Raw genomic sequence first — 22,739 nt, forward strand, 5'->3', positions numbered from 1 at the left:
AGAACACTGTAGAATATGTAGGTGTGTACAAACAACATTATATTGGATGACCTGTAGTAGCCAAACATTTACTGGGAATACTACTCAAGCCCCAACACCCTCACACTATGGTTACTTGTATATATCAACTCAAATGCTATGGAACAAGTGGTCAACACCCCCACATAAGGGGTATACATATTGGACCACCAACATGGGGACTCTATGTTCCACACCAGAGGTATACCCCTCATTGTTAAGGTCACACCATACATTTATGTCACCGGACATCCATATCCCGTCCCCACACCCAGCCAAGGTAATCTCGGTGAGGTACTTCTCAAAAGCAAATGTCATACTTCTCAGAACAGAGGTGCTTTACTTCAAAGCCCCCAGGCCACTGGGAACTACGACTCATATCACAGTATCCTTTAGAAACCCATTGTATGGACACCTACAGGAAAGCATGGATCATGCTATCCCACATGACTCCAAGACTCACTCCTCTAAAGGCAGGTGAACTGTCTGGTGTACCCCGGCCATAAATAAGCTATGCAACAAAAGGAGGAGGCTACTACATGATAGAGCAGTCTCCCACAAAGGGGAGGCATCTCTGATCAGTACTAGCAAGTAGCTACAATCAGTCAGAACATCATGTAAGGCCAGCCTCGATACTACGATTGCACATGACACTAAAGGCAATCACAAACCCTTCTTTAGTTATGTCAGGAAGCTGGGTGGCATCTCCCAGATATGCTCTGAGTTACTGCATAATGACAACGAAGGACACTTAACACACACACATTGCCAAAATCCTGGCAGACAGGTTGAGTGCATATTCCTAACCCCTATCCCCCGCACATACTAATGTCCCTGACAACAGAGTGTAGCCTCCCTGACATCACAGATTAACATGTGAGAGCTGCCCTCTCCAAAGCAATAACACAGCATCAATGGGTCCAGACGGTGTCCCAGGCTGCATCGTACACATGCTTCATGAAGAACATAACACTCACATAACATCACTGTTCAATATCAGACCTACTACAGGATATGTACCCAAGGAATGGCATACAGCAACAGTGGTCCCGCTCCACCACGGTGGTTCCACAAGGGGACCCTGGACACTATCAGCCTATAAGCCTGACTAGCCTGGTCTGCAAAGCTATGGAGAGTATCATCCTGGGACACATTTACAGACGTTGACAACCTCCAGACACTGGATCCTACCCAATTCACCTTTGTTAAGGGCAGATCTTGCCTCTTGCACCTGCTGACTTTTTTGAATCAGTTACCAGGGCCATACACATAGGGAAGGTAGTCCACACAGCCTACCTGGACCTCACAGACCCCTTTGGCACAATACCACACTCGGGCATCTTAGATACACACACCAGCTTACATATCAACACATATGTCCCAAGATGGATTGCAAACTGGATCAGGGATAGCACCCACATGTTCAGACGTGCAGGTATCATGTCAGACTCTACACCAGTTGCATGTGGCATCCCACAAGGCTCAGTTCTGAGACCTGTCTTGTTCAGTATATATATTCCTGTGAGGTACAGGCTAACACGAGGGGAGTATGGCTGACTAGGTTCACAGATGACTGCAGACCGGGTGCCATAATCGACTCTCCAGCTGACACATGCATCCTCCTACAGGGTCTCCCAGAGATGGATAAGTGGTGCCAGAGCCATAGCCTACAACTAACTGCCATACAATGCATGCACATCCCCTTTGTGAATGACAAAGTGCACACAGATTAACGCATAGGTGGTAATCCATTACATAGAGAAGGTGTACATATGGATTTGGGGTACACAGTAGATACTCATCTCTCCTTTGAATATCACATTGGCAAAGTGGTTAGGTAGACCTTCTATATAGCCCACCTTATCCCAAAAGGTTACACATCTAAATCCAGAGAGGTCATTGTGCACCTGTACTCATCACACCCATACTTGAGTACACTGTCCCATTTGGGATGTACCTTAACCGACACCTGCAGCAACTGTCATGACCCCTAAGGTACCTCACGAAGTGGAACGGGAGACTCATACAGATGCCCTACACAGTTCAGCTACAGAAACACCAGCTGTACACCATTGCTTAACGCTTACCCAGATGCAATCTGTGGCTGCTGTATGCAGCCATGTCCAGCCCGGACTTGTTGGACATGCTTCACCTCAGGATATCAGAATCCCTTACAGTTACACACTCCAGGACTTCTACCTCAGCACAGAATTAATAGGACATGCTGGAGGGACAGATTCATATCCCAGAAGCTCCCCTCACTCTGAGACGACATCCCAGTCCAAGTTAGGCAGAGCCCCTCACTGACCCTCTTCAAGGGAAATACTGACAAGTGGATGGGTGATCATACATTTACCCCTGGGATTTCTTCTGGATCCCTGCTAGACAGAGGCACAGTACACTAACCACACTATGGCTATCTTGTGTGACCTATTATTCAAAGGCACAGGGTGGTGACAGCCATACACACTCTGGCTAGGCTTCTGAATGCCCTAGGGCTGATACCTAGTATCAACCTAAGAACCTATGTACCTATGATAATGTTTGGAGTGCACATTGTTTATTGATGATACTGACTGCAGATTTGTTATCCTCTTTACTTTCCCACTTTCTATGTACAACCTATTTATCTGTTGCACATATTTGATTATGACAGGATTCCCAGATGTTATATATGTGTCTGTTGTCTTATAACTGTGTGCACAGGGCAGGGTTGTTGGCTAGGGAGAGGTTCGTGGGTTAACAGGTGAACTGCCAGATATGTCTGGCCCACTGCTGCACTCAGACAAGGCCTAAGTGTGTGAGAATGCCCAGTTTGCACATTCACTGTTTTGTTGCCTGACATTTGTTTCATTTATTTAAGTGTGTGAGCATGCCCAGTGTGACCTTTCAGTATGTTGCTGTCTGGAGGCCAGTACATTTGTTACCATGTGTGAACATGCCCAATATTAACATGTGTACTATGTGTGTTTGAAATCAAGTTATATTTATACTGCAGGGCTCACCTTTGTGTCATAAGTTGACATGTATTATGCTGTGACTGTGGGGTTTCCATGACACACTTTGCATACACTTATCAGCATGTCTTCATACAAGCGGACCAGTGAAATACTGTTGTGGTTTGGTGGTTTGGTACTGTGACTGTAGTACACAGTATCCAGGGTTCGAAGCCTGTCACTGCTTTAAATTTTCATACTGGCCAGACCAGACTGCTTAAGGTCAACTAAAGCATATATGTGCATGTTTACCTGCTTTCGCTCAACTATGGGCAAATTTGACCAGACTTGACCAACATTGCTCAACAGTTTTCAACATTGCTGAACGTTGGCCAATATTGCTCAACATTGCCCAAAGTTGTGCCAGTTAGTGTGTACGCTTATGTTTACATATACTACATAGTGGCAAAGCTGTTTAGCGCTGCTTTATATTGCTTAACACAGGTCAATCATGCCTCAGGTGGTGCTGCAGGGCTGCCTATGTCGGATGCACATAGTACACTCTCTATACATGTTTGACAACAGGTAGTGTCAAGTTAGGCATCCCTTTTACTATATGTGTGGGTCAAAGAGAGGTATCATTTCCAGGGTTCCTACTGAGCCAGTGTATGTGCTATGCATTGCCTCTTTGCCAAGGCCAAAGCATACTGGGCACACCTCCTTCTGCCTACTGGGGCAGGCTGAGGTTGTTCCTCCTCCGAGTCACCCTCTGCCTGTGATGGCCTTGGCAATGGTGGTGGGCTGTTTGGCCCAGGCCTATGCTGATCCTGCTGCAGCTGTTTTCACAGGATCATATTATGTAGCATAGCACATACCATGACAATTTGGGTACATGTAGTTGGTGAGTACTGCAAGGCTCCACCAGAGGTGTACAGGCACCGGAACCGTGACTTGAGTAGCCCAAACACACGCTCGATTACATTTCGTGTTTGTGCATGTGCCTCATTATGGCATTCCTGTTCCAGTGTGTGTGCATTTCTGATGGGTGTCATTAGCCACGGCTCCAGTGCATATCCAGCATCCCCCACTAGGTGACCATGAGGGATGTCCCCATTGGCAAATGTCTGGTACAGCTGCGTCAGATGCCAGATATGGGAATCATGGTAGCTTCCAGGGCAGCCAGCACACACACATTCATTATTATGCCCTGGGCATCACACACGACCTGGCAGTTGATGGAGGGGAAGCCCTTGCGGTTAATGTAGGCCCTACCCCACTCACCAGCTGGTGCTTTGATGCGTATGTGGGTGCAGTCTATTGCACCCACTACCTCAGGATATTCTGCTATTTGCTGGAAGAGACGCATATTGCTGGCCAATACCTCACGGGAATTGGGGAAATATAACGAAAGGTGGAAAATTGCACCAAAAATAAACCAATAAATCCTAAAAGGTGCAATGCGAGAGACGAAAAGTCCACAGTGTAATTTTATTAGCCAAAGAAAAGCCACAAACCAGTCCAACGAAAAGTTCCTTAACGCATTTAACATAAATCACAGCATTTTCGTCTTATTTCACAGACTTCATCAGATAAATAACAGTGTAATATAATACAATATATATAGTAAAAACAGCCTTTTAATTAAGTACTAATTACTTTAATTGATTAAAATTTAAAGGAACAATAGCATAAAAAGAACGAGTGGACATGGACTTGTTCTCTTATATAAATCTCATAACATTTAAATACCAAATAAAACAAAAATATATTTCACTGTATGAATGTTAAAAAACGTTGTTAAAAACTTATTTGTTGAACCTTTTGGTGAAGACTACAGGTTTCTACTTAATTATATATTTGATACTCTACTTTCTTCTATTATATAGTTAAAGGTAGACCAGTCTTTGTAAATGAATGCCATCTAGTGGCCACTTTTAAAAAGTTTTTTTCAAAACCTTAAAGCTTAGCTGCCCTTAATTTTAGTAAAGGTTTTATAGAAATAAATTCATTTAAACCAGGGGGTTGATCCGCTTGGAGAGTTATTTGCCACCATAACTCTCTGAATTCAATCATGTCTTCCCAAGGGCCACCCCTGACATTAACTTTAACCTGTTCTAAAACCATAAATCCATATGTGGCACCCTTGCATTCTACACTATGTTTAAATAGGGCATTGGTTTCTTTCCTTACAGATATTTCATATATGTGTTCATATATTCTCCTTTTAAGCTTTCTCTCTGATTTACCCACATAAAAGGAACCACAAATTTTACAAAGAACTAAATATATTATCCCTTTGGTGTCACAGTTATAAAATTCTCCACTACTAATCCATCTGTCCCTGCTTTCTAAATAATACTTCTCAATATTAAGAATGTAAGGACATTGATTACATCGGCCACACTTGTAGGTACCCTGCCTGCCTTTATTAGTCACTACACCATGTTTATTCTTTAAAATACCCTTAATACTACTAGAATTTTTATAAATAATTTTATATGAAATATTGGCTATATTTTCTATGTCAGAAATAGACACGAATCTTTGCCATTCTTTCAAAAATATCCTTTTGACATAATTATTTCCTGCATTATATTCTAGTATTAGGGCTTGTTCAAATCTTCCTTTTTGTTTTTCACTAGTGCCTTCTTCCAGATGAATACCGTTATTCAAAATAGGTTTAAACTTGGTTAACCTTCCTTTCTCCACTTCATCTCTAAACATAGTAATAAAATTCAAAGGATACCCTCTCTCCAAAAACATCCTTTGCAGTAAATCACATTCCTTGATGAATTCACTTTCTGCACTTGTCATGCGGCTACCTCTTACGAATTGCCCCTTAACAATATTCTTTTTACATTGTATAGGATGTGCACTGTCATAATGGAGAAAAGAATTACAAAATGTTGGTTTTCTGCATATTTTACTTTCAAAGTGTTGGCCTTCTTTATATATTTCTATGTCTAGATATACCATTTTATGTTCAGAAATATTGTAGGTGAATTTTAAGAAATTGGTAGTATTATTGATATGTCATAAATTCTTTCAATCTCTCTTCACCTGCTGTCCAAAATATCACTATATCATCAAGAAACCTACGATATAGTGTCCAACAATCTTTATATCTTGTGTTAAAAATGTACTTTTCCTCCCATTTAATCAAAACTAAGTTGGCGTAGGTGGGAGCGCAAGCTGCTCCCATTGCTACCCCCTGCGTTTGTTTATAAAATTCACCATTGAAATATATATAATTATTGTTTAAAATCAGGTCCATCAACCATATACAAGCTAACTTTTCATTTTGTGATAAACTCCTGTCTTCATATACAACTTCTTCCAACAATTCCATCCCTTCTTTATAGGGTATCTATGAAAAGAGATCAATAATGTCCACTGTTACAAACAAAAGGTAGTTGTGATACAAATCATATGAAATTTCTCTTAATAGATTCCTAGAATCCCTTAGCACTATTTTGTTGTTAAGCCAAAGGCTTTTTAATTTTAGATCTACATATTTAGCCATACCATAAGTTTTAGACCCTTCCGCTGAAACAATAGGTCTAAGGGGGGATCCATTTCACATTTATGAATCTTGGGTATACCAAAAATGGTGGGTGTTTTGGGTTTGTCAACTTTTAAATAAAGATAGGTGTTATAATCTATCAATTCTTCATGTAACAGTTCTTTTAAACTGAGATCTATTTTACTATAAGCAATGTTAATCTCATTTAGAGAAACATTCATATATCTAGATTCATCCCATAATATGGAATGCATCTTACTTTCATATATTATGTTTTCCATAAACACTACCCCACCTCCTTTGTCTGGTTTCATAACCCTAAGATTCTTATCACCTTTCAGCTCGTACAAAAGTTCCTTTTAAACATTACTTAAATTGCCCTTACCCCACATCGTGTTCTGCTCTTTTCTAATCTGCAGTTCTAGCACTTTTTCTAAATTTTTCAATTGTGGGTGTAGGGGAGGGTTAAAGGTGCTTTTATGTTTAAGTGTCTCCTTGTCCCCCTCCTGATTTTTAGATAGCAAAATGTTTAAATTCACCTTTCTCGGAAACATTTTGATATCTAATAAACTCCTAGAAATGTCACCCTTCCTATATGGTATGAACTTAAAGCCTTTAGATAATAATGTAAAATGTTCCTCTTTTATAACTGTATTACTAAAATTATAAATAGAAAAATTATTGTAAGTATATTTAATGCCATCTATCAAAATTCCACCTAGTCTTTCACTGTCAGGGGGGTGAGTAGGGTGATAGATGTTTAATATCTCCCCCTCCCCCTTCTCCCCCCTCTCATCTGAAAATTTGTGTCCTGTAGACCCTTTTTGTTGATCAATCTCTCCGACCTACGTAAGGGAGGGTAATCTCCGTCAAATTCCTGACCCTCTTCATAGACCACACTACCATTTCCTTCATTTACTTCTGGGATCAACTCAAAATGGTGTCCATTTGTTCTAGCATACTTAAATGAAGGGTTAGGATAACTAGTTTTATTACTATATTCCCTTATATCCCTTTCCAATTTGTTCATTTTCCTATTGACCAATTCATCACATTTTTTATCAATTTCTTCTCTTAAACCAAAATAACAGGCTCTCTCTTCTTCTATACTGAAAATCAAATCTGTTTTAATGTGTTGGTCTATCTCCTCAATTTCTTTTTGTAACAATTCTTGACATCTGGTATTTTCTCTAATCATAAGTCTTAACATGTCCAAACCACATTTATTAAAAGGTTCTATGAGCTCATTATAAAATTCAGAATCACATCATACATTATTAGGAAGTTTACATACTCTAAGTCCTTTAGGGACTACTTCCCTTAATATACATTCATTCAGATATTCATTCTCAATAGCATATGTTCTATACTTGTACATTTTTTTATATAAATTGTCCAGTTTGGTCCGATAAGAAACGTCAGTCCCATTATATTTAACTGAATTGGTCTTAGTTCTAAAGGAATATTTGGCTTGCAGCCATTCCTTTGTGTCTTTAGGACCCTTAAAACGCTGTGATTTATGTTAAATGCGTTAATGAACTTTTCGTTGGACTGGTTTGTGGCTTTTCTTTGGCTAATAAAATTACACTATGGACTTTTCGTCTCTCGCATTGCACCTTTTAGGATTAATTGAGGAAATATACATGATCACCGACATGTGCTGACATGGCATCCAGGAACTGGTGCAGTACCCTGGATGCTGATGCCTGTGATATCCCCATCATATCACCAGTTGGTCTCTGGAAGGTACCTGTTGCTAGTATTCATAGGCCAACACATACCTTGGTTTCCACTGGAATGGGTTCCCCTCTGTTGGTTCTGTGTGTGAGGTGTGGCCTGCACAGCTCAACAATTTGCTGCATGAGGTCTCTGTCCACTCTATAGCGCTCCACTATCTCCAGCTCATGTAGCCCCTGGTAGGTTACCCTGGGCCTGTACACTCTTCTCCGTCTCCTCACTGGGGGTTGGTCGGCAGCATTCCCATTGTCACCACCCTCAGCATGTTGCATATGTCAGTTTATGACAGCAATGGCAGCCCCTAACATTTTTTTGTCTCAGTTAAGCCTTTTCAGTATTCACTTCTCTTAGCTTACTGCAGTGCTGCAGTGTCTCTGAGGAATACATGGTGAAAAGTTGTTTGCAGAGTTTTAAGTGCTGGGCTGGCTGGGCTGGGCCTGTGTAATTGCCTGATTCTTATTATTTCCACCTGCTATCCCTGCTGATTCTCCCTGGTTAACTTCCTACTGTTTGTTGTGCTTCCTTTTCCCTTTCCATTTCCTCAGGGGGGGCAGCGCCGCGCACACGCGCGCACACAGGCTTACACGGCCTAACACTTGTTAATTCCTGCTTAAACGCGTGCACGCAAGTGCAAACGCACTTACACAGACTTAGACAACATTACACATGCCAACTCCTGCTTATACACGCGCACACAGTCTTACTCGGATATACAGGCACGCACACACGCACATACATGTTGCAAGCATTTTTACAAGAAACTTTAGTGATATCCACAGTGTGCACCTTCTATTTCTTGACTTTAGCTAGGATACCTGGTGACACACCTCTTCCAGTGATGAGCAACTGACAGCTAACACATGCCACTCTGCTCCAATGAGCTTATCTTCTTTCATACATACCCCCCTCATGATGTCACCTATATCCTACTCTGTTACTCCCCTTAGTCTAGTCTTACACTCCACTGACTGTGCTCATTTGCTATGTAGACTTGGGATTCACTATCCTTACCCTCATTTGCATAAGATTGCCTACTAATGCTTGGTTATATCTCTTAGACTGGGTTCCCGCCTTAGCAACCTCTACTCGGTAGCCATGTTGTCTTCAGCCTGCCATTGCCTTGCATTGTACATTGAAAATTCCCATAAAATCCACATTTGTGGGTTTTAATTTTTATTTTTCTGGTTTTTAGAGCACAGCCCATTTGCGCGGTGCTGCGCTATGCTTAAACATCGGAAATCAGAGAAAAAAAATTATTTTTTTTCATATTGCATCAGGAAACATTGCCAATGGCCATATATTTGGCCATTGGCATGCTTCCTCTACTGGATGCAACCTTTATTTGGAGCTGTCACGGCTCCATTTTGCTATTTGCAGAATGGTACTCAGTTGTCAACCGAGTACATTTCTGCAAATAACACTGCTCTTACTCGGACAGGTTCGGGTTTCCTGAATCGCAAATCTACCTCATTTGCATGCCTTTCGGCTGCAATTGAGGTAATTTGCATATCCGAGCCCTGTCCGTGTAAGAGCCATTTTATGAGCTCTCTTGCACGCCCCTGCAGGCTGTTCCTGGATCGCTCGTCAGACATGATGGCTGCATGGAGTCTTACTCTACTCTTAGACTCCGTGCAAGCCATCGTGAATCTGGCCCATACACATTTATAGCGTATATTCAGGAACAACAATTGCATCAGATTGTAAAAAATCCTTCCGGGACACTGAATATACTAGACATTGTGTGTGTTCCTAAAGAAATTACTGTAACTTCAATTCAAGTTTTACCACCACTGAGGTGCAGTGATCATGGGGTTATAAAGGTTAATTTGTTGCTAGATAATTCTGCCAAACTGAAATCTTAGCCAATGCACAGAAGGTTAATTATAGATTATATGGAAGCAAAACAGTCACTGTATAAAACTAACTGGAGTGAGGTGTTCAGTGGAAAAATTGCAGATGGAATGTGGAAAGTTTTGAAAAAATGTTTAACGTCGGGATCTAGGCATACAGCATCAGGGAGTATATTTCCATAAGAACAAGATATCTGATTAAGATGAGAGACAAAAAAATATAATAAATGGAAGAGAGGTCAAACTACAACTTTGAAAACTGAAATAAACAAGCTGGACAAACAGCTTAAACATAGCGTCAGACAAGATCAAGAACATTTTGAAGAAAATTTATATAAAGATATTAAGCATAATATGAAACCTTTTTATAGATACATAAAATGTGGAAAGAGTAAAGACACACAAATTGATAAACTATGTGCAGATTCTAAAATTTATTCTCAGACACAACAGATTATAGACATATTTACAAAATCTTATGCAAAACAGTGGCTCTACAAAAGGGGTGATAAGTTGTCCAAGTGACATCCAGTTAACTCCAGATACTGGAATCAAATTAGATTATATTGAAAAAGAACTGTACAAACTGGATCCAAACAAAGCAGAGGGAGATGACAGCATTAGTAACAATGACCTGAGAACACTTCAGCAAGAACTTACATTACCATTATATCTATAATTCACTAGGTCATATAAATATGGGGAAATTCTTCAAGATTGGAGACATGGGCTTATTAATCCTGTCTTTAAGGGAAAAACACAGTCATATAGACCCTTACGTCTCCTTTCATGTTATGGAAAAATAATGGAGAATGTAATATTGATAAGTTCTTGTCAGAACTGGATAGGTTGAGACTTGAAACCATATATCAACATGCATATGTTGAAAACATATCTATTACCACCTGTAACATGATGTTCTATAACAATATAATAACAGCTATGAATGAAAAAGTGTGCTGTGATGTAATTTATATAAATTTAACTTCAGCATTTGACAGGGTCATACACAAAACACTGATTAATAAATTAGTACAAATAGGTATTGATGTACTCTTGATAAGATGGACAGCTGCATGGCTTACAAAAAGGATGTGGCAAGTATCATACAGCAACTGGACAGATGAAATCCTTGGTTACAGTCAGGGTGTCCCACGGGGCTCTGTCCTAGGCCTTTACTTGTTTAGATTGTATCTTTCAGACCTAACTTTTTCATCTGAGGTGTTCTACAGTCTATATGCAGATGACCTGAAATTGGGTAAACTGATTACATGTGTTGCAAATAAGGCATGTCTGCAAAATAACTTGACTAAATTGACCATTTGGGCACAGGAGAATAATATGCTGATAAATACATCAAACATTAAGCATATGAGATTTGGAAGACATAAATTGAAAGGTGAATATTTAATACAGCATACAGTAATTGAAATTGTAGACTCATTTAAGGACCTGGGTATATGGGTAGATTCAGCTATGATTTCTTCTAATCATGTCAACCAATTGGTTAATGATAGTTATAGAACTATAGGTTGTATAAAAAGATTTATAAAGTATAGGAAATCAGAAATAATGAAGTCATTGTTTCTTAGTTACATTAGACCCAAATTTGAGTATGGAATAACAGTATGGAAACCCTATAGGAAAACCTGCATGAGTAAACTGGAAAGAGTACAGTGGAAATATACCAATGGTACCCATGGATGTGAAAATTTAAGTTATTATGAAAGACTAAAATATCTGAACTTATACAGTGTCTCTTACATATATCTAAGAGGATATCTTATTCAGGTATATAGGGCATTTAGAGACAACTACCTCTGGGAATGTTTGGAGTTGTCAAAAAGTACTAGAAAATCATCAGACAACCTATGTAGAAGATTCTATAGGAATGAGAAGTGTACTAATTGGTTCTCTGACAGAGTAGCTGATGCATGGAACAGACTAGCTAATTACATTAAAGCAAGTACTAGTTTAAATATTTTTGAGAACAGCCTGGACACTTATTATGGGAACAAGTGTTTTGGTATATTGGCAAGCTAGAAGGGCATTAATGCCTGTGCTTGAAATATTTGTATATACATATGTACATTTTGACATATTCAGATATCTTGACATATATACAAATGGATGCAGACATTCAAATGTAAGCATACACAGATGTATTTACTTCAGTGTGTATGTTTGTAATTACTTAGGTATATATGCTAAAATGTAAATATAGTGTTTTTTTTTTTTTTTTGTCACATGCTTTAATGAAAGCGCTTTTTTGATAAAAGCGCTTTCGTTATAGTGTGTTCTGGTTTTATGGATTCGGACGTTTGCTCAGTCGAGCAAAAGTCCTACATCTATATATATATATATATATATATATATATGTGTGTGTGTGTGTGTGTGTGTGTGTGTGTGTGTGTGTGTGTGTGTATTTTTGTTTCTAATTACATATACATAGAAAGTTTGGAGACAGAGAGAGATGTACATATTTGGCTTGTAATAATAAACATAGATAGCATCTATGGGTCTTTGTTGTGTGAAGGATGGTGTCTTTATTAAACGTTACACACTCATTATTATTCCAGATATTGCAAACATTAATGAAATATATCAATATCCATGATATAAAGGGATTATGTACTACAGCAGAGATTAAATTACAGATGTTATGTGTAACAAAACATGCCTAAATGTCTAACTGAATCCAAGTTAGGCATAAAAGGACTGCTGTGGGAATAGTACCCACAACTATGACTGCAGTTACTGACTTTAACTAGAATGATAACCCTTCAACTATACAACAGTCTAGTTGCTACACATGCACATTCACAGTAAATCGTGTCTTTACATAACTCAGTCAAAATTAATGCATCTTTACCTGCCATGCTCATATATTTCTATCTCAGCCAAAAGATAATGTACGTCAATAGTTATTACTGAAGATTTAAGACAAGGGAATTGCAACGCAATCCATGTTAAGACATTATATTGTATGGAACAATCTCAAAGTGTTGCAGATGATGAAGAAATACGTAGTCATCCATGGTCTAATTGGATCATATATTCTGGCACTGGCATGACCTTACAGAAGTTATACTTAACAATATATGCTTAAATGTCTGTCAGAATCCAAGGTGGGCATTACAAGAATGAATGGACTGCTGTGGGAACAGAACCCATCAACATTAGAACTGCAGTTACTGACTGTAACTACAGTGCTGCCCCTTCAGCTATACCACAGTCTGGGGATTACATATCCATATTTGCTGTAAATCAACTATGATTACGTATCTCATTCAAACTGAATGGACGTTTACCTGCAATGCTCATATATTTCTAACTCAGCCAGAAAATAATGAATGAGAATACTTATTACTTTACATTTAAGACTGAGTTTACATATTTTGTTTTTACATAACTATAGTAAGGGAATCACAAAGTGACCCTTGCTATTAACTACATAGTATGGAACAATTTTGAAATGATGCAGACAACTGAAGAATGCATAGTCATCCACAGCCTATGTGCTGTAGGGAATTAATATACTCTGACAGTGAAATACAGACTTTTTCATACACCAGTACACAAACATACAACATAGTCATATCACGGTGTGTTGTCATGATATTGATAATGAAGACCACAACCAGATAACAGAGTGATGACCATGCCTTTCTTTTGATGTAACATTCAGCATCAGGCACCACTGGGGTTTTGATTGGGATGTGGGTACAATCTATTGTGCCAAAGATATGGGGGGAGTTGGTAATGTTCTGTGCTCTGTGTCTCCTGTTGGGAAGCAGATGAATTCATACACTTTCTTGTGCATTACTGTCAGGAATTGTCCAAGAGTGTGACTGCTGGTTATCTGGGAGACTCCTACAGCATCTCCCATATTCCACTGAAATGCCCCAGAAGCCAGTATACTCAGACTCAGACACACTTTTATTTCTACTGGGACTGGGTTAACCCACAGTCTATGTGAAGATGTGTGGTGCACATCTCCTGCACACAGCCTATAACAGCTCTCTGTCTAACCTCTATCGGTCTATTATTTCCTGGTCAGAGAGCGAGCTTATCTGTAGCCTGGCTCAGTTGCTTTGCTGGCTGCCTTCTTGGATACATTTGCAGATTATCCTGTATTATGTCTTGTAATACCCCAGCCTGCTGTAATGCAGTGAATGCAGCTTGCACTTTTTAGAAATATACTACAAAATTCTCAGAATTGCTGAACCGAGTGCTTTCATAAAATTGTTTAAAGTCTAGTATGTTGTATTTTATTGTCATTAGGCACATTCATTGTGTTTTAGAATCTGGCAGGCGTGTGCAGATTCTGTAATTATCTTATGCTGAATACACCATTGCTTGCTCTTGTTATTATGTCTGTTATGGAATTGCATCTACAGCTAATAGGCCAACGTCTTCCTTTAGTGCACTGCACTGCCCACAACTTTTTTTGGAATATAGCCCATTGTTTATGCTGGGGTGATCAGCTGGGTGTACTACAGAGTTCAATGTTAGGACCTTTATTTCTGAATATATTTATAAATAAAGTGTAAACAGCTCTCACCCAGCACATCTAATCCAGTATAGAGATGAGTCAACTCTAAATGTGTAGCCTCTTCAAACAGCTCCAAGATGACCTACAGCATATATTTACAGAAACTAAAAACTGACTAGAATAATCTAAAAATAGCTGGCTTTAGGCACCAGTGAACCCTGCGGTCGCTGGGGGCCCCCCAACCACAGCAAGTTATCTTGCCTTGATATTTTGTAACATGTCTGTCAAACCAACAAAAGTTAGTGCAGCAATGCAGTGTACCTAATAAACTAGCTGTGTAATAACTCTTATCCTTTAAAATTTAAAGATATCTCTAGCTATAGGAGCAAGTGTTTTATCACACAACAGGGTTCACTATTCCATTAAATATTTTACCACTGACATAGTGCCCCTGGCTAAGTAAAATCCTGCTAGTTTTAGTGGAATGAATGTCCACTAACAATATAGCCAGCTTTAGGTACTTTCAGTACCAGTGGCTGCAAGGGGGCCCCTTAGTCATCCTTGACTGTGTGGGGTCCCCCACAAAAGCTGCTGCTGGTTGGGGAAAAATGAAGATGAAAAATATATTAATTTCCTGATTATGTTATTTAACCTGAACAGGTTTGTGATATGACCCTGTTAGGATAAAGCTGATAATGAACATAAGCAAGGTAAACACCAGAGAGTTCAGCAGCTCAGAGTGACTAATCTCAGTGCAAACCTTGGATTTTAAGACACGCTGATGCTTCCAATCTTCAGGGATAGTTTTCCCTTTCAGGGCATCTATAAACACTGGCAGAACAAGAGATACTACAACTTTAAAGTTCTTTGCAGAAAAATTCAGTGCAATATAATTAATAGCAGAATAAAGGATTAAAATCAGGAACAAGTTTTTAAATATTACTCATTCAGTCAAAAAGTTAATAGTATAACACCTTTTGCATCAACATATATTTTTTTGGACAAGTATAAAACTCTGTCTGGATTTATTGACTGTCTGTAATCCTGAATGATTTACAAAAAAATCAAACTTTTTACAAAGGATTATAGAGCAAAATTATGAGGAAAAATTGGGGAAGGTCTGCGAAATCAGGGACAGTGACAGGGTTGCATTACTGTTCACTGAGGTAAATAAAAGTGACTTATTCCTGCTGCTGTTTGATGACAACTAAAGGCAGTCATTGATCAAGTGTGTCAGTACCACTGTTGTACAATGTATTATTTGCTGAAATAAGTACAAATCTAGTATTGCTATGGGTTGTGTGTGTGTGTGTGTGTGTGTGTGTGTGTGTGTGTGTGTGTGTGTGTGTGCGTGTGTGCATGTGTGCGTGTGTGTGTGTTTGTGTCCATGTAAAAAATCTGTGTTTTTTTTATCTGTGAAAACACACAATATTGCCAGGAAACATATATTATTCTTCTGGGTATCAGTGAAAAATGCAGCTAAAAAGTAATAATTATATTTCAAAACTAATGCATAAACTACATCACAGAACATTCAGAGCCATAGATCTTCTAAGAGTCGGGGGGCCCTACTGTCCAGACTGTGTAACTGGATACAGGGAGCTCCCTTAATCATCCTGAATTGTGCGGAGGTCCCACAACAGCTGTTGCTGGTTGTGTAAAATGAGGAGGAAAACATTTATTTTCTGATTACACACCTTAACCTGAACAGGGCTGCGATATGACCCTGTTAGGAAAAAGCTGATAATGCCCTCTGCTCTCAATTGCATCTATTCTAAAACCAGCCCTGCTTGAATATTTGTATGTAGAGAAATGTGCTGTAGGTTGTGTGTGTGTGTGTGTGTGTGTGTGGGGGGGGGTAGTATGTTTATTATTTGTTTAGTTTTCATCACAGTCAAACCTTAGATGTGTGCACATGAGGCTATTACAGCTTGTGTTTGGGCTGAGGACAGTATGGTCACTGTTTCTTTAACTTTTGTCAAACACCTCAGAGGTCTACAAAGAAGTTTACTATAGCTTATGTAGGGGCAGTGGACTGTCTAGGAGCAACAACGTTTAATACATTGCTGTAATCATTATTTTTTTCACTTTTCTCACAATTGCACTTCATGCATGTATACATGTAGTTGCCTTTGACAGTTTAAGTTAAGGAGTGAGGAGGCATGCTATGTATATGTCAACAGCTACTTGAAATACATGACTGTGGCAATTTGAACATCTGCTTTTATCCCAGCCTAACACCAGACAGATGCACAGGCATACTTTTTGTGGGGGCTAGGGAGGCAGGCAGTTCCCAGGTAAGACCTGTATATCTAGACAACTGTGAGCTCCCATTTTGTCATATTTGAACATTAAGTCTTGGGCACAACTTGTCTTCCTTTAAAGAAAAAAAATAAGACTGATTTTTTTTTCTTACTTATGTTTTTTGTTTAGGTCACTATTGGATTAAAAGGCTGTGGAAATGTTCTAAAATATATCCGAGAACATCTATTAACCATATGACTTCTTGGGCCCTGGCTTATTTGAGTTATTTCCCACATGATAAAAGTACTCTCTGTGTTCCTTATGGTTTCCGACAGTTCACTCTGTATATCCGTTCAATTAAATCCCCAAAATGTGTGTATTCTCAAAGGCCCATTCACAAGTGAAGATTAATAATGCACATTAATGAGCAAAAAAAGTCATAAATATATATATATATATATATATATATATATATATATATATATACACACATCCAATAAATGCTTTTGTCTCAGTAGTTTGAAACTTCATATTACATACTTCACAGGAAGTTTTATAGCAAAGAACAATCACATGACCGCCTTCTGCAATGACATCACTTCCTCGACACCCCCCAGCACTTGGTGTTCCCAGGTGGTTCCCCATCCAAGTACTAACCAAGACCAACCCTGCTTACCTTCCAAAAAATACTCCATTTCATATAATGTGATATCTAATGTGAACTAGTGTCTGTTACATATTTTGACACCTATAAAAGACATATAACCAACACACAAAAAATATATATATATTTATTTCCTGCGTGGTTATTACTGTACTTACTCAGTCAGGAGAGATATGTTGAAAGTATGCAAGGAAAACTAAAGCCGAACAGCAACACAATTCCTTTTCTTAATCATAATTTTTGTTCAAGCCATCATTGGATGAAAAGGTTGTATAAAACAAAAAAAAAAATGTTAAAATAAATTTTAGTGCATATAGGAAGTTATGGCTTCTTGAAAAAGCTGAGGAATAAGGTAAAATGTGAGAAAAGAAGGAAGAGAGTAACGTGCATGGTACAGGGAGCCCAAAATAGGGAAAATGGGGCGGAAATGGGAAGATGGGAAGATATGGTGTGCTGCGTGTATGGACATATGTGTGTTGGGGGGTGGCTGAAACAGTAGACCTAGGGCACCATTTCATCTAAGTCCAGACATGTACATACAGTTGCTGCAATGTATCATCGTTGCAGTTAAATGCCAGTAACTGTAAATTCACCTTTGTGAGACTGGCCACCATAGGCCTGTTGCAATATAAGAGCACTATAGCTACAGGTCAGTTTGAGCTTACTACTCATAAAAGCTTGCAGCATGAACTAAAATGTTGCTTAGGAGGGGTGGCAGTGACAGGTGATATATAAGCTGGAAGTGCTTAGGGGGCCCCCAACTTGACATCTGCTGGGGGCTCCCAAAATGCTAACACCAGCCCTGAATCTAAACTATTCCTAAATCCAAAATTAAACTAAATTAATGATAATTTCACCTGCAAACTTCAACAAAATCTAGCACTGCAAAAATTTGGTTCCAAAAATGAGAAACAAATCTTAGAAAAACTGTGGTAATAAGAAAAAATCCATAAACCAGTTTCTGTGCAAACCAAGCACCTTCTCCAGTATAATCACTATATTAAAAGTCAACCTATTTATGACATCCAGAGATTCTGTCATGATGGCATCATACAAACAAAACTAGAAATAATTCAGATAAATTACATTCATCAAAAAATCTGCAAATATTCATTCAGACCAGGTAGAAAAAGTGCACCAGGATAAACTCTCTATGTTAATTTTATAAAGTATCTTTTCACCCTATCTGATTAACTCTGTTGTTTTATGCTATCAATACCCATAAACATAAATTTAGCTTCAATTTATTTTAAAGTGTGTTTATATTAAGATTTAGTATTATATTTGCAACAAATATTACTGAGATGTTCAGATATTCAGTGTTTGAATACTATAGAAGTTTCCCAAAATAAAAACATGCCACATATATTGGATTAGGTGGATAATCCACTCACTAGACCAAATAATTAATGTTCATAACTGATAAACTTTGGAAGTATAGGCTAAAGAAAATTCTTTAGATCTAAAAATATATTTACAAAACATACAGTTACCAACAAAGTACCATCCCTGGGTTGTATATCATCCAGGGTAAGTGATTTTATGTGATCCTAAGATTGAGCCAATATTCCTGGATCTTCTTTTTTTTTCAAAACAAGTTTATTGTTTTAACATATAAGAGAAATATCATAACAATTTTATACAAATAATTAAAAATAGGTATTATTATAATATTCAACAAAACAACTAAAGTATTTACAAAGACATCCACTACAATCAGATCAATTAATTAAACTAAAATACTGTGCTATTGAAATTAGAATTTTTTTAACAAATTTTGTAAATTATCCCATACAATAAAGTGTGATGTTTTTCTAGTTGTTCTCATTCTAATTGTGCTTATTTCCATATGACACATTATATTCATAACATTTTTAAATTCATTGAACGAAGGAGGTGTATCTGAAATCCAATTTCTAGTTATTATTTTCCTAGCCACTGCTAGGATAGACCATAACAAGGGAAGCTTAATCTTTTAACACATTGAGGTACAGGTGTGTTGAATAATATAAGAGACTTAGAAATAATGAAATTATCTGTAAAAAGAGCCTGCAAAATTCATTAATTGACTTCCAGTATTCTTTCAACTTCATACAGTCATAAAACATATGAGCCCAGTCAGCATTAATTTCTACATTACATCTCTTACATAGATTATCTTTATTATTAATTTTATTCATCATCAAAGGTGTATAAAAGATCTATGTAAAAATTTCCATGTATAAAGTCTCCAGACAATGGAAGATGTAGTTCTATAAGCAGATTCCAATATATATTGTTTATCTTGTTGAGTTGGTGGGTCCCCATTAATAGAGGTGAAATAATTCCAGTATGAATCTACATTGTAAAAAGTTTCTTGTCTGATAATTTTATGTATATATGAAAGTTTACCTTTATCAGAAACTTTATGCTGTAAATTTATTATCAAGTAATCAATCAGTTTTGGAATAGATTCTTTAACTGTTATAGACATTAGATCTATTCTATCAATGAGATGTTGTCTAAAGATCTGAACCTCTAACCAGCAAGTTTCTCTTAGATCAAATTCTTGTTTTAAGAAATCTAGATTTTTAACTTTATTATCAGATATCAGCTGATACCAGTACTTTAGATTATTATCTATAGCTAAATGAGCTCCTTCAGAAGTAGATGACATAAGCATACCCTGAGTATAAATTATAGGGAATACAATAAAATTCCATTCCCTATACTTAGGGTGCATGAATATAAAGTTACGATAACTAATAATAATATTTAATGGGTAACAGACCATATGTTTAGGTGTAATAGGTGAAGTACAAAATTCCTTTAGCAACCACAACATGGAGTTATTTATAATCATATTTTTATGTGTTAAGGAGATTTTCATGAAGTGCATACTAATTAGCTCCCAATAATCTTTCCATTTTGTGACATATGACCGATCTATTAATAAAGTAATAACTTTTATAATAGAAGAGATAATATATATATTAAAGTCTGGAAAAGAAATACCCCCTTGAGACCAGCTATTAGTATGTTTCTTTAATGCAATCCTAGGTCTATTAGGTGCCCATAAGAAATTTAACATTAGTGTATTCAGTTTCTTGATAGTTATTTTTGTAGGTGAAAGTATTATTGATTGTATTAAGTATAAAATCTTGGGGAATATTATCATTTTAATAATTGTAAGTCTCTCCTCCATAGTAAAAAACATATTATTCCAGGTATTAAAAGATTTTGTATATTAAGAAAACAGGTATTATAGTTATTATATATAATAGATTTAATATCTTTAGATAGTATTATACCTAAATAAGTTATCTGACCTGAGTTGGGTACATATTTAGTAAAATCACTAATGAGAGTATTTTTCGTGTATATATAGGTAGTATTTTAGTTTTTCTTCATTGAATATTAAACCAGAAATACTTTTAAAATTCATCATTTTATCAAATAAAGACTGCATAGAAGAATTAGATCCTGTTGATGTAATTAGAACATCATCTGCAAAAGTTGAATTTTTGATGTTGTATTTTCTTCTATTTCAAAACCCTCTATGTCAGTACTGTTTCTAATCAAATTAGCCCAAGGCTCCATTACTAAAGTGAATAATAGTGGAGAAAGTGGACATCCTTGCTTTGTACCTTTAAGAATGGGTATTTTTGTGAAACATATGTTCCTACCTTAATATAAGCCAGCGTTCCTTTGTATAAATGCTCAATTAAATTTACAAATGCATCAGAGAAATTTGTGCATTTCAGTAAGGTAAACAGATAGTCCCAACTTACTGAATCAAATGCTGAACCTATATCAAGACTAATAAGTGTTAAATCTTTCTTTTTCCTATTTGCAAAATCAATTAATGTTAAAGTTCTTCTTATATTATCAAAAGTATTTCTATTTACAATGAAGCCCGTCTGATCTATGTCTATAATGCCGGGGATAATTGTCTTCAATCTATCAGCAAAAATACTCATAAACATTTTGTAATCAACATTAAGTAATGAGATGGGTCGATATGAAGAACATCTAGTTGGATCTTTATTAGGTTTTAAAATTGGTGAAATAAATGTATATTGCCAAGATGGGGGAGTTATTAACTCAGTTTGGGCCAGAATAAAAACCTTATGTATTAATGAATATGTAGTTTTAGAAAGGATTTTATATATCTCTGGTATAATACCATCATTACCCGGTGCTTTGTTTGATTTAAGCTTATTTATTTGTGTAATAACTTCTGTATATGAAATACTCTTGTCCAATAGTTTAATCTGTTGTTTATTAAACTTTTTATTCATGTTTGTGGTTATAAACTCCTTTATTTTGTCTTTAGGTTCCATGTTAATGTTGTTATGGTTAATCTTGTGAAAGTGATTTCTAAATTCGTCCAGTATTTCTGGTATACTAGAAACATTCTTATTTTTCCTTAGAGAAAAGATTTCTTTGATATGGTTTTGTTTATTCAATCTTTTTGTTTTATTTTTAAGTCTATGTAAGTATTTGGGGCTTATTGAATAAGACAAAAACTTGTATTTCTCTAAAGTTATTTTAACTTTATGAGTTAAAATTTCTTTGTATTTCTCATTTAGTTTGTTTATTTCTTCAATAACTTTCTTGTCCATAATATTTTCTTTATTATTATGCTTATAAGAGTCCAGTTTACTTTGAATATCTAACAATTCCTTATCCCAAGATTTCCTTTTGTTATTATACCATCTGATACTTTGTCCATATAGATATGATTTTAAGGCATCCCAAACATAGACAATGGAGACTTCAGGAGTATTATTTATGTCTAGAAAATGTTGTACTTCTGAAAGTATATATTCTTTATAGTCTTTTAGCTGAGTTAAGTATGCTGGTATCCTTTTGATCTGAACATTATGAGTATTTTTATCATGAATTCAAAAACAATTGAGTTATGATCAGATATAGGACATGAAATGATTTTGGAATTAATTAAATCTGTTACCATCTGGTTAGAAATAAAGACCCTATCTATTTTTGAATAAGTTTTGTATCTGTTAGAAAAAAGGTGTATGGTAATGATTTTGACTCTATCTGATTATTAATATCATTCAAATGATAAGAATTAGCAAAATCATTTAAATGTTTTGCATTAGATGTAATTCTTCTTTTCTTTATAGTGGTAGTATCACTTTCATGTAGTATACAATTAAAATCACCAGCTAAAATAATATCCCATATAGAGAATGATATGATCTTATCAATATGATGTTTCACTGTATTAATACCAATTCCAGGTATCCAATATACATTAATTAAAGTG

The sequence above is a fragment of the Protopterus annectens genome, chromosome 2.part0 (assembly GCF_019279795.1).
Source record: "Protopterus annectens isolate FY-2018-M chromosome 2.part0, PAN1.0, whole genome shotgun sequence".
Lineage (NCBI taxonomy): Eukaryota > Metazoa > Chordata > Ceratodontiformes > Protopteridae > Protopterus > Protopterus annectens.